This window comes from Salmo salar, chromosome ssa19 (assembly GCF_905237065.1).
Source record: "Salmo salar chromosome ssa19, Ssal_v3.1, whole genome shotgun sequence".
Taxonomy (NCBI): Eukaryota; Metazoa; Chordata; class Actinopteri; order Salmoniformes; family Salmonidae; genus Salmo; species Salmo salar.
The window spans coordinates 1633105-1641961 of NC_059460.1; positions in this window are offsets into that span (position 1 = coordinate 1633105).

The window sequence follows — 8857 nt, forward strand, 5'->3', positions numbered from 1 at the left end:
GATTGCGTCCTACCTGACAGGTCGCTCCTACCAGGTGGCGTGGCGAGAATCTGTCTCCGCACCATGCGCTCTCACCACTGGTGTCCCCCAGGGCTCTGTTCTAGGCCCTCTCCTATTCTCGCTATACACCAAGTCACTTGGCTCTGTCATATCTTCACATGGTCTCTCCTATCATTGCTATGCAGACGACACACAATTAATCTTCTCCTTTCCCCCTTCTGATAACCAGGCGGCGAATCGCATCTCTGCATGTCTGTCAGACATATCAGTGTGGATGACGGATCACCAGCTCAAGCTGAACCTCGGCAAGACGGAGCTGCTCTTCCTCCCGGGGAAGGACTGCCCGTTCCATGATCTCGCCATCACGGTTGACAACTCCCTTGTGTCCTCCTCCCAGAGTGCTAAGAACCTTGGCGTGATCCTGGACAACACCCTGTCATTCTCCACTAACATCAAGGCGGTGACCCGATCCTGTAGGTTCATGCTCTACAACATTCGCAGAGTACGACCCTGCCTCACACAGGAAGCGGCGCAGGTCCTAATCCAGGCACTTGTCATCTCCCGTCTGGATTACTGCAACTCGCTGTTGGCTGTGCCATTAAACCCCTACAACTCATCCAGAATGCCGCAGCCCGTCTGGTGTTCAACCTTCCCAAGTTCTCTCACGTCACCCCGCCCCTCTGCTTTCCCCACTGGCTTCCAGTTGAAGCTCGCATCCGCTACAAGACCATGGTGATTGCCTACGGAGCTGTGAAGGGAACGGCACCTCCATACCTTCAGGCTCTGATCAGGCCCTACACCCAAACAAGGGCACTGCGTTCATCCACCTCTGGCCTGCTGGCCCCCCTACCTCTGAGGAAGCACAGTTCCCGCTCAGCCCAGTCAAAACCCCACCTCTTTAAGGAATACCTATGATAGGATAAAGTAATCCTTCTAACCCCCCCTTAAAAGATTTGATGCACTATTGTAAAGTGGTTGTTCCACTAGATATCATAAGGTGAATGCACCAATTTGTAAGTCGCTCTGGATAAGAGCGTCTGCTAAATGACTTAAATGTAATGTAAATGAAAAGGATTTGCCAGTAGATAGTCGACTTGATTCATGATGATTGGCTGCTAGCTTGCTTGCTAAGATTTTGAAAGTGTGATGTTGACATGATCAGTCCAATCAAAGCTACTGTAGATATAACGTGATTTGACCATTTTATCTACGGCCAATGACCTTGAGCCTTCTTGGATGGGCACTTCGAATGTAACTCTATGGCAGCACCCAAAGGGCTTGAATTTTCAGTAGATTTTTCTGTGATGTAGTGTCCCCATGAGTGACAGAACACTGAGCCAATCACGACACAGCTAGAGAACATTACCATGTTAGTCTTCTTCTAAAATGGATGAAATATTTTCTTCTCTCACATCAATCTACACACAATACCACATAATGACAAAGCAAAAACAAGTTTGTACATTTTTTTGCAAATGTATAAACATAAAATAACTGAAATATCACATTTACCTAAGCATTCAGACCCTTTACTCAGTACTTTGTTGAAGCACCTTTGGCAGGGATTACAGCCTCAAGTCTACTTGGGTATGACGCTACAAGCTTGGCACACCTGTATTTGGGGAGTTTCTCCCATTCGTCAGTGCAGATCAGTGGAGGCTGGTGACTTGAAAAAATGAGGAGGATGGGAGACCCACAGTATAGTCGCGGAATTCACAGAGACCAAAGTGTGTTCCAAAAATTGTCAAAGACTAATTATTTTTACCTAAAGCATTTAATAAAGACATTTATATTTATATTATTGGGAATGGGAATGATAGGGCTACTTACACAGTGTTGGAAAGGGATCACAGCAGTGATTGAATGAGGGTGCATGAGTTGAGGTGTTCAGAGGCTTGACCAGTGCAGGACAGGATTTGACTGGGAAGACAAAAAACAATAACACTCTACACAGTTAGACAAAAGAGCTAAGAATGAGTTAGTCCAAGCAAGGAGTAAAATCATTGATTTGTAATAATGTGATTGTGTATGTGATTGACTCTACATGCAGCAATGAGACAAAATTGATTGAGTACCCCTCAGTGCTTCCCCTCAGGGAAACATTAAATGTGCCAGTGGATGAGCGGGCACATGAGACGTCGTGGCTTCAGTTCATGTCAGGAGAAAGTTGACAATAGTAATGGAGTGGAGTGGTCATCACCTCTTAATCAGGGAACATGAGGGGACTTAGCTGTAAATACAAATAGCAGATACATTCCATTACAGTCGCGCTATCAAACAGTCATGTAGGTTTGGACAATGAGTTTCTCTATGAAGTTAAACTCAGACATCACAAAATTCATGAAGCCAAACACAGACTGCGGATCTCGCCCACTTGACACATCAAAGTAGCCCAAGAAACGTTCCTGAATAAAGCCCTGATCATCCACATACCTGACGGTAACTGACAACTGCAAGTAGATTGGTGGCACCAGAGCGGTGGGGCAATTTTTACCCCCTGGGGCCTGGAGTTTTTCCTTATATGCTAACCTAACTAGGAAAACTCTGGACCCTATAAGGTATGACAGTGATTAATCTGTTATGAAAAGGTTTTATATGGGACCCGTTTTTTTAAGGGCCCCGGGGGGATAAAAACCCTGTCAAACTGCAGCTAGCTTATATTTTTTCATATAAATTATATTTAGACTAGATTAGGAGGGGGATTTCCTCTATCCAGACACATAGACAACAACTGATAGACAATAGACTCACAGGGCTGAGCTTGCTTTATTCATGTTTAGGTCTGTCATCACTATTATGTTGATTGATTCATTCCAGTTACTAATTTTTGATTGAAAATGTATATGCAGCCTAGCCAGCCCAGTTTTGAATATAAACCAAATTTGATCACATTCACATTTTCTCCTAACACCCAAATGGACTATAAATACATAGCGTTACCAATTAGTTTGCCCTGACCAGATGGACAGGGCACATAGGCTGTATGCAGCTGCTCTTATTAGTAGCCTACAGTTGACCAGATGGACAGGGCGCATAGGCTGTATGCAGCTGCTCTTATTAGTAGCCTACAGTTGATCAGACTGAAAAATAGTCTTGTTTTCATCCCATACAGCATGTCAGATTTCTAATGTTAAGGTGTAGCCTAGGCTGCTGCAACATTCATGTCACAAGTTTTTGCTTGTGTCTGTCTGGAGTGATTATGTGTTATCATCTTTACTCAATAAATACCAGAGGAAAGTGCAAAGCCTACTTGAGTGCACGCAAAAATGATCAACCTCTTTCTTTAATCTAACTTTTAATGAATGATGCGATGGAAGCTATCAAATTATCAGAATTGTTTTCGACATCCTAGAAAAGATGTTCAGCATGTAAAGCATCATAACGTGCAATTACAGGTGGCATGATGCTAGGCTCCCTGTGAACCAGCTATATATTTGCCGGGGGGAAACTACCTGCCCTCCTGGACACCTACACCACCCGATGTCACAGGAAGGCCAAAAAGATCATCAAGGACAAGAACCACCCGAGCCACTGCCTGTTCACTCTGCTATCATCTAGAAGGTGAGGTCGGTACAGGTGCATCAAAGTAGAGACCGAGAGACTGAAAAACAGGACCTCCAGCACCCTTACTGCCCACGGCTGTGCATGTATGTATCATTGCATTATAACCATGGTTATGGCCAGTTCATGACAAAGCTAGTGGTGAGTCAACCAAGTCGGAAGTGATGCAGAAGTGCGACATCAGCATATGTGGTGAATGAGAAGCATCCAATGCAAAAAAAACATATCTCTAAAACCAGATATTGCTTAAACTGATGTATTTTGAAGGGGATTTTTTTATTATGCTAATTAGATATCAGCTGGGCTGCGGAAATCGACTCCAAGGGTTAAACCTTTTTACCACAGATGAATCACGTCATACCATATAAGGTCCGGAGTTTACCTGGGTTGGTTACCAGATCAGGAAATACTACAGGCCCCAGAATTTTGTTTCTGCCACACCACTCTGGGACCTGTGGTGCCACATCTGCCCCCAGGTACTTGTAGCCGTACTTGACAGTGGTGGTGATCATACGCAGGCACCCATCTCCGTCCTCCCAGAAGGACCTCAGCTGACTAATCCAGGAGAAGTCATTCAGGGAGGAGATACGGTCCTCAGCAAGTTTAGCTACCATGTCCTGAGCTGGGAGAGAGAGGAGAGAGTGTGTGAGTGAGAATAATTAGTGTGTGAGAGATTTGGCACCGACTTCCTCTGGGCTGAACTCAATCTGTTCACGAAAGAAGAACAACAAGAACTAGAAGAAGAACAACAACTAATAAAGAGGAAAAGGTCTCTAGCTAGGTTTCCATCCAATTGGCAACAGATTTTCAGTGTCTAGTTTGAGAAACAGACGCCTCACAAGTCCTCAACTGGCAGCTTCATTAAAAGGTACCCCTAAAACAACAGTCTCAACGTCAACAATGAAGAGGCAACTCCGGGATGCTGGCCTTCTAGGCAGAGTTCCTCTGTCCAGTGTCTGTGTTCTTTTGCCCATCTTAATCTTTTCTTTTTATTGACTAGTCTGAGATATGGCTTATTCTTTGTAACTCTGCCTAGAAATCAAACCTCTCCTTCCTTCACTCCCGTAGTCGCTCATCGATCCGAATGGTCAAGGCGATGAGCGAGTCGAGATCCGTCGGTAGTTCCCGGCCTGCAAGCTCGTCATTTACTTCCTTCGATACTCCGTGCAGTAACATGTCAAACAATGCTTCCGGGTTCCAGGAAATCTCAGCCGCCAACGTGCGAAAATCCACCGCGTAGTCTGCCACACTACAGGAGTCTTGACGTAGCTGGAGCAGCTAACGAACAGCCTCTCTCCCAGACAACAGAGAATCAAACACCTTCCGAACTTCCTCCACTAACTTCTCCAGACTGAGGCAGACGACGTACTGTTGCTCCCACACCGCCGTGGCCCAGGCGAGTGCCCTCTCAGACATCAGCGTTATAATGTACGCTATCCTCGAGCGGTCCGAGGGGAACGAAGAAGGCTGCAGCTTGAAAATGAGGGAGCACTGGGAGAGAAAGGCCTGGTTCCGGAATCTCCAGTGTAGCGCTCCGGAGGAGGTAAGCAGGGTTCTCGGGACACTGGGGTAGGCTGGGAGATTACGGGTGTGACCCGCTGCCGAGTGGGGAATCCGTGGAATTGCTCCAGCAAAGTATCGAATGCCTGGTCATGGTGTTCTGCCAGGGCATGGAGTCCCTCCATCAGACATTAAATTAACTCCTTGTGTCTTCCAATGGTAGCTCCTTGCAGGGAGACAGCATTGTGGAGCTGATTTGAGTCTGCTGGGTCAGTCATGGACAGTTCGTACTCTTACATTTCAGGAGAAGACCCAGATGCATACAGTGTCGAAGTAACAAAAGTTTATTACAAGAACAGGGGGCAGGCAAAACGACAGGTCAAGGGCAGGCAGAGGTCAGTAATCCAGATCAGAGTCCATAAGGTACAGAATGGCAGGCAGGCTCAGGGCAGCCAGAAATGGTCAGAACAGGAAAAACTAGACAACGGGAACTAGAAAAAGACAGGTGCAAGGGGAAAACCGCTGGTAGGTTTGACGTACAAAACAAACTGGCAACAGACAAACAGAGAACACAACTATAAATATTCTGGGGAATAATGGGGAGATGGGCGACACCTGGAGGGAGGTTGAGACAAGCATAAAGACAGGTGAAACAGATCAGGGTGTGTCACAACTGGTGCAACGCTTTAGCATTTCAACAGAGCCACACGAGAACATCATGTATTTTGGCTATACTGTGGTTGGCAAGGGAGGCAGATTTCAGAGAACAATGGTATCCAAGCAGGCACTTACTCAAGAAAAAAATCGACAAATAGACAATTTTGCGAAATTATATATTTCTGTCACAAATGTTGTTTACTGGTCCCTTGCTCTAAACACAGTGGGTTGCAATGGAATCCTTAAGTGAGAAGACGGTCAGCTAATCTCCACAAAGACATGACAGGGGTGTGACACGGGCTTAACACAGTGGACAAGAAGGAAACAAGAGCCTTTCACTACAACACTGGAATTAGCCATGCAGACCTTGGCCTAACTGCTTCCTGTATGTCAACCTTCCTGTCTGTCTACCTGGCTGCCTGACTGTCTGTTTAGCTGGTTGACTTGACTGACTACTGACTGGCTCACTGTCTGTCTGGCTACTAATGTTTTGTCCAGGTCGTCCCTAGTGATTTTTTTACTGTCTCTAAACCAGATCCTCAAACTCTGTGGGCAGCAGGGGGTGGTTGGTTGAGAAAAGGTCCTCAAGCCTCACAAACCTCAAGGAAGAGAAACTGAAAGAAAGAAAGAGAGAGAGACAAGGATTAACTTGTATAATCTGAACCCGGTTCTAGTGGCAGTGGTTGTAAATGCTATAGGCAGTGGTTATTGTAATAGGAATATTGTTTGTGCTTTTCTTTTCTTTTGTTTCATTTCTGTGTTCTATTTATGTGCTGTTCTATAAACCAATTTCTGTGTTCATGCAAGTGGCTGACTGTTCAAATCACACCTATCAGTAGCTGCAATTTGGCATTATGCCAGACTGCATTTTGAGACCAAACTTGTCACACCCTGATCTGTTTTCACCTGTCCTTGTGCTTGTCTCCACCCCATCCAGGTGTCGCCCATCTTCCCCACTTATCCTCTGGGTATTTACACCTGTGTTTTCTGTCTGTCTGTTGCCAGTTCGTCTTGTTTGTTCAAGCCTGCCAGAGAAAAAGCTCTTGCTTTTTCCAGTTTCGCTTTTCTTGTCCTCCTGGTTTTTGACCCTTGCCCGTCCTGACCCTGTACCTGCCTGCCTGTTCCTGAGCCTGCCTGCCATCCTGTACCTTTGCTCCATCTCTGGATTACTGACCTGAGCCTGCCTGCCGTCCTGTACTTTGGCCTCTACTCTGAATTATCGACCACTGCCTGCCTTGACCTGTCATTTCCCTGCCCCGGTTGTTACATTAAACATCATTACTTCACAGTCTGCACTTGGGTCTTACCTTGATTCCTGATAAAACTAAAGATATCTGAGGTCTCAGCTTAGAGAGGAGAAGCCTCGTGAGGTGTTGCTCTGTTACATGTTATGAAACTGTATTGGTCTGTCACATGAATGAAACAAAACGGTAATGATTAATTCATAATACTAAATCATGCAAATATAATTTGTCTGTGTATAGCCTATATAAGACAACTGCTGGGTCTGCCCAGGGAGAGCTCCTGATTGACATGCGTACTATGGTGAATTGAGTTGGTTGGAACCTCTCCAGCGCGCTGACAATAAACAATGATTCATTTAAGACTGACTTCGAGTGTCCCTGTGTAAGAATTTTTGCCACAAGGTTATAAATGCGCTTTAGTCCTATTCTTTAACTTATATTTTTGGTTGAAATGGAGATGTGAATCCAACATATTCATTATTCCAATTTTCGCCTAAAATGACATACCCAAATCTAACAGCCTGTAGCTCAGGACCTGAAGCAAGGATTTGCATATTCTTGGTACCATTTGAAAGGAAACACTTTGAAGTTTGTGGAAATGTGAAAGGAATGTAGGAGAATATAACACAATAGATCTGTTAAAAGATAATACAAAGACAAAAACAACCGTTCTTTTGTATTTTTTTTAATCCATCTTTGAAATGCAAGAGAAAGGCCATAATGTATTATTCCAGCCCAGGTGCCATTTTGATTTTGGCCACTAGATGGCAGCAGTGTATGTGCAAAGTTTTAGACTGATCCAATAAACCATTGCATTTCTGTTCAAAATTATGTATCAAGACTGCCCAAATATGCCTAATTTGTTTATTAATAACGTTCATGTTCAAAATTGTGTACTCTCCTCAATCTTTCCCTGTAATAGCTACTGTAAATTGGACAGTGCAGTTAGATTAACAATAATTTAAGCTTTCTGCCAATATCAGATATGTCTATGTCCTGGGAAATGTTCTTGACAACATAATGCTAATCGCATTAGCCTACATTAGCTTAACCATCCCGTGGAAGGGACACTGATCCCGAAGAAGTAACCCTGGATGGGAGACCAAATGGATAGCTGTAGATATATGAACTTTCCAGTAGGAAGTACTACCCAGCCTATTGTTTTTTTTAAATAGTTGATATAACATTGAAGATTTGATGTTGTTTTAAAAGGTACAAACTCAACGTATTTTAGACTAGGCTTGTCTATGGTGAAAATTGGTTACCATAATGACATAATTCTGTGGTTGAAATTTCACCCTCAAAATAACAGTTTATGTTGATGACTTTTTGCAAATCCATTGTATTTTCCACATAGATTCCACGTCACAATACATTGACAAATTACGTTGAAATAATGTTGATTCATCCAGTTTGTAACCAGTGGGTGTACTCAAAATCTCTATCGGTATTGAGGGTCTTCTATACCATGGCAACAGCTGTCGTTATTTTGCAACGTGATGCACGAGAACTTGGAGGAAGACGCTTCAATAAAAAATTGTTACTAGAATAGTATCAAATGTTGTGCTTGAGCTGGACATTAGAGACAGTTCTTAGCCTATCATAAGATTTTTATCTGACTTAGAGAATCTGTGACAGATCATTGTTTTTATTGACAGAATAACCTTTATAACACATACATAGAGAATTTGAAGATTAATTTGTGCATGCAGTCATCCATAATTATATCATGCTTCAACATGAGCTGATTGTTGATAGGGAGATGGACAAAGGAGATGAAGGTTGATGTTTATTGGAATGAGTCCTTGAGGCAGAACTGAGCTATTTCCTCTAGATGGCCAGCTGCAAAGTCAAAATTGGCTATATTGTAAGAATTCATGAAAACAAAACTGTGG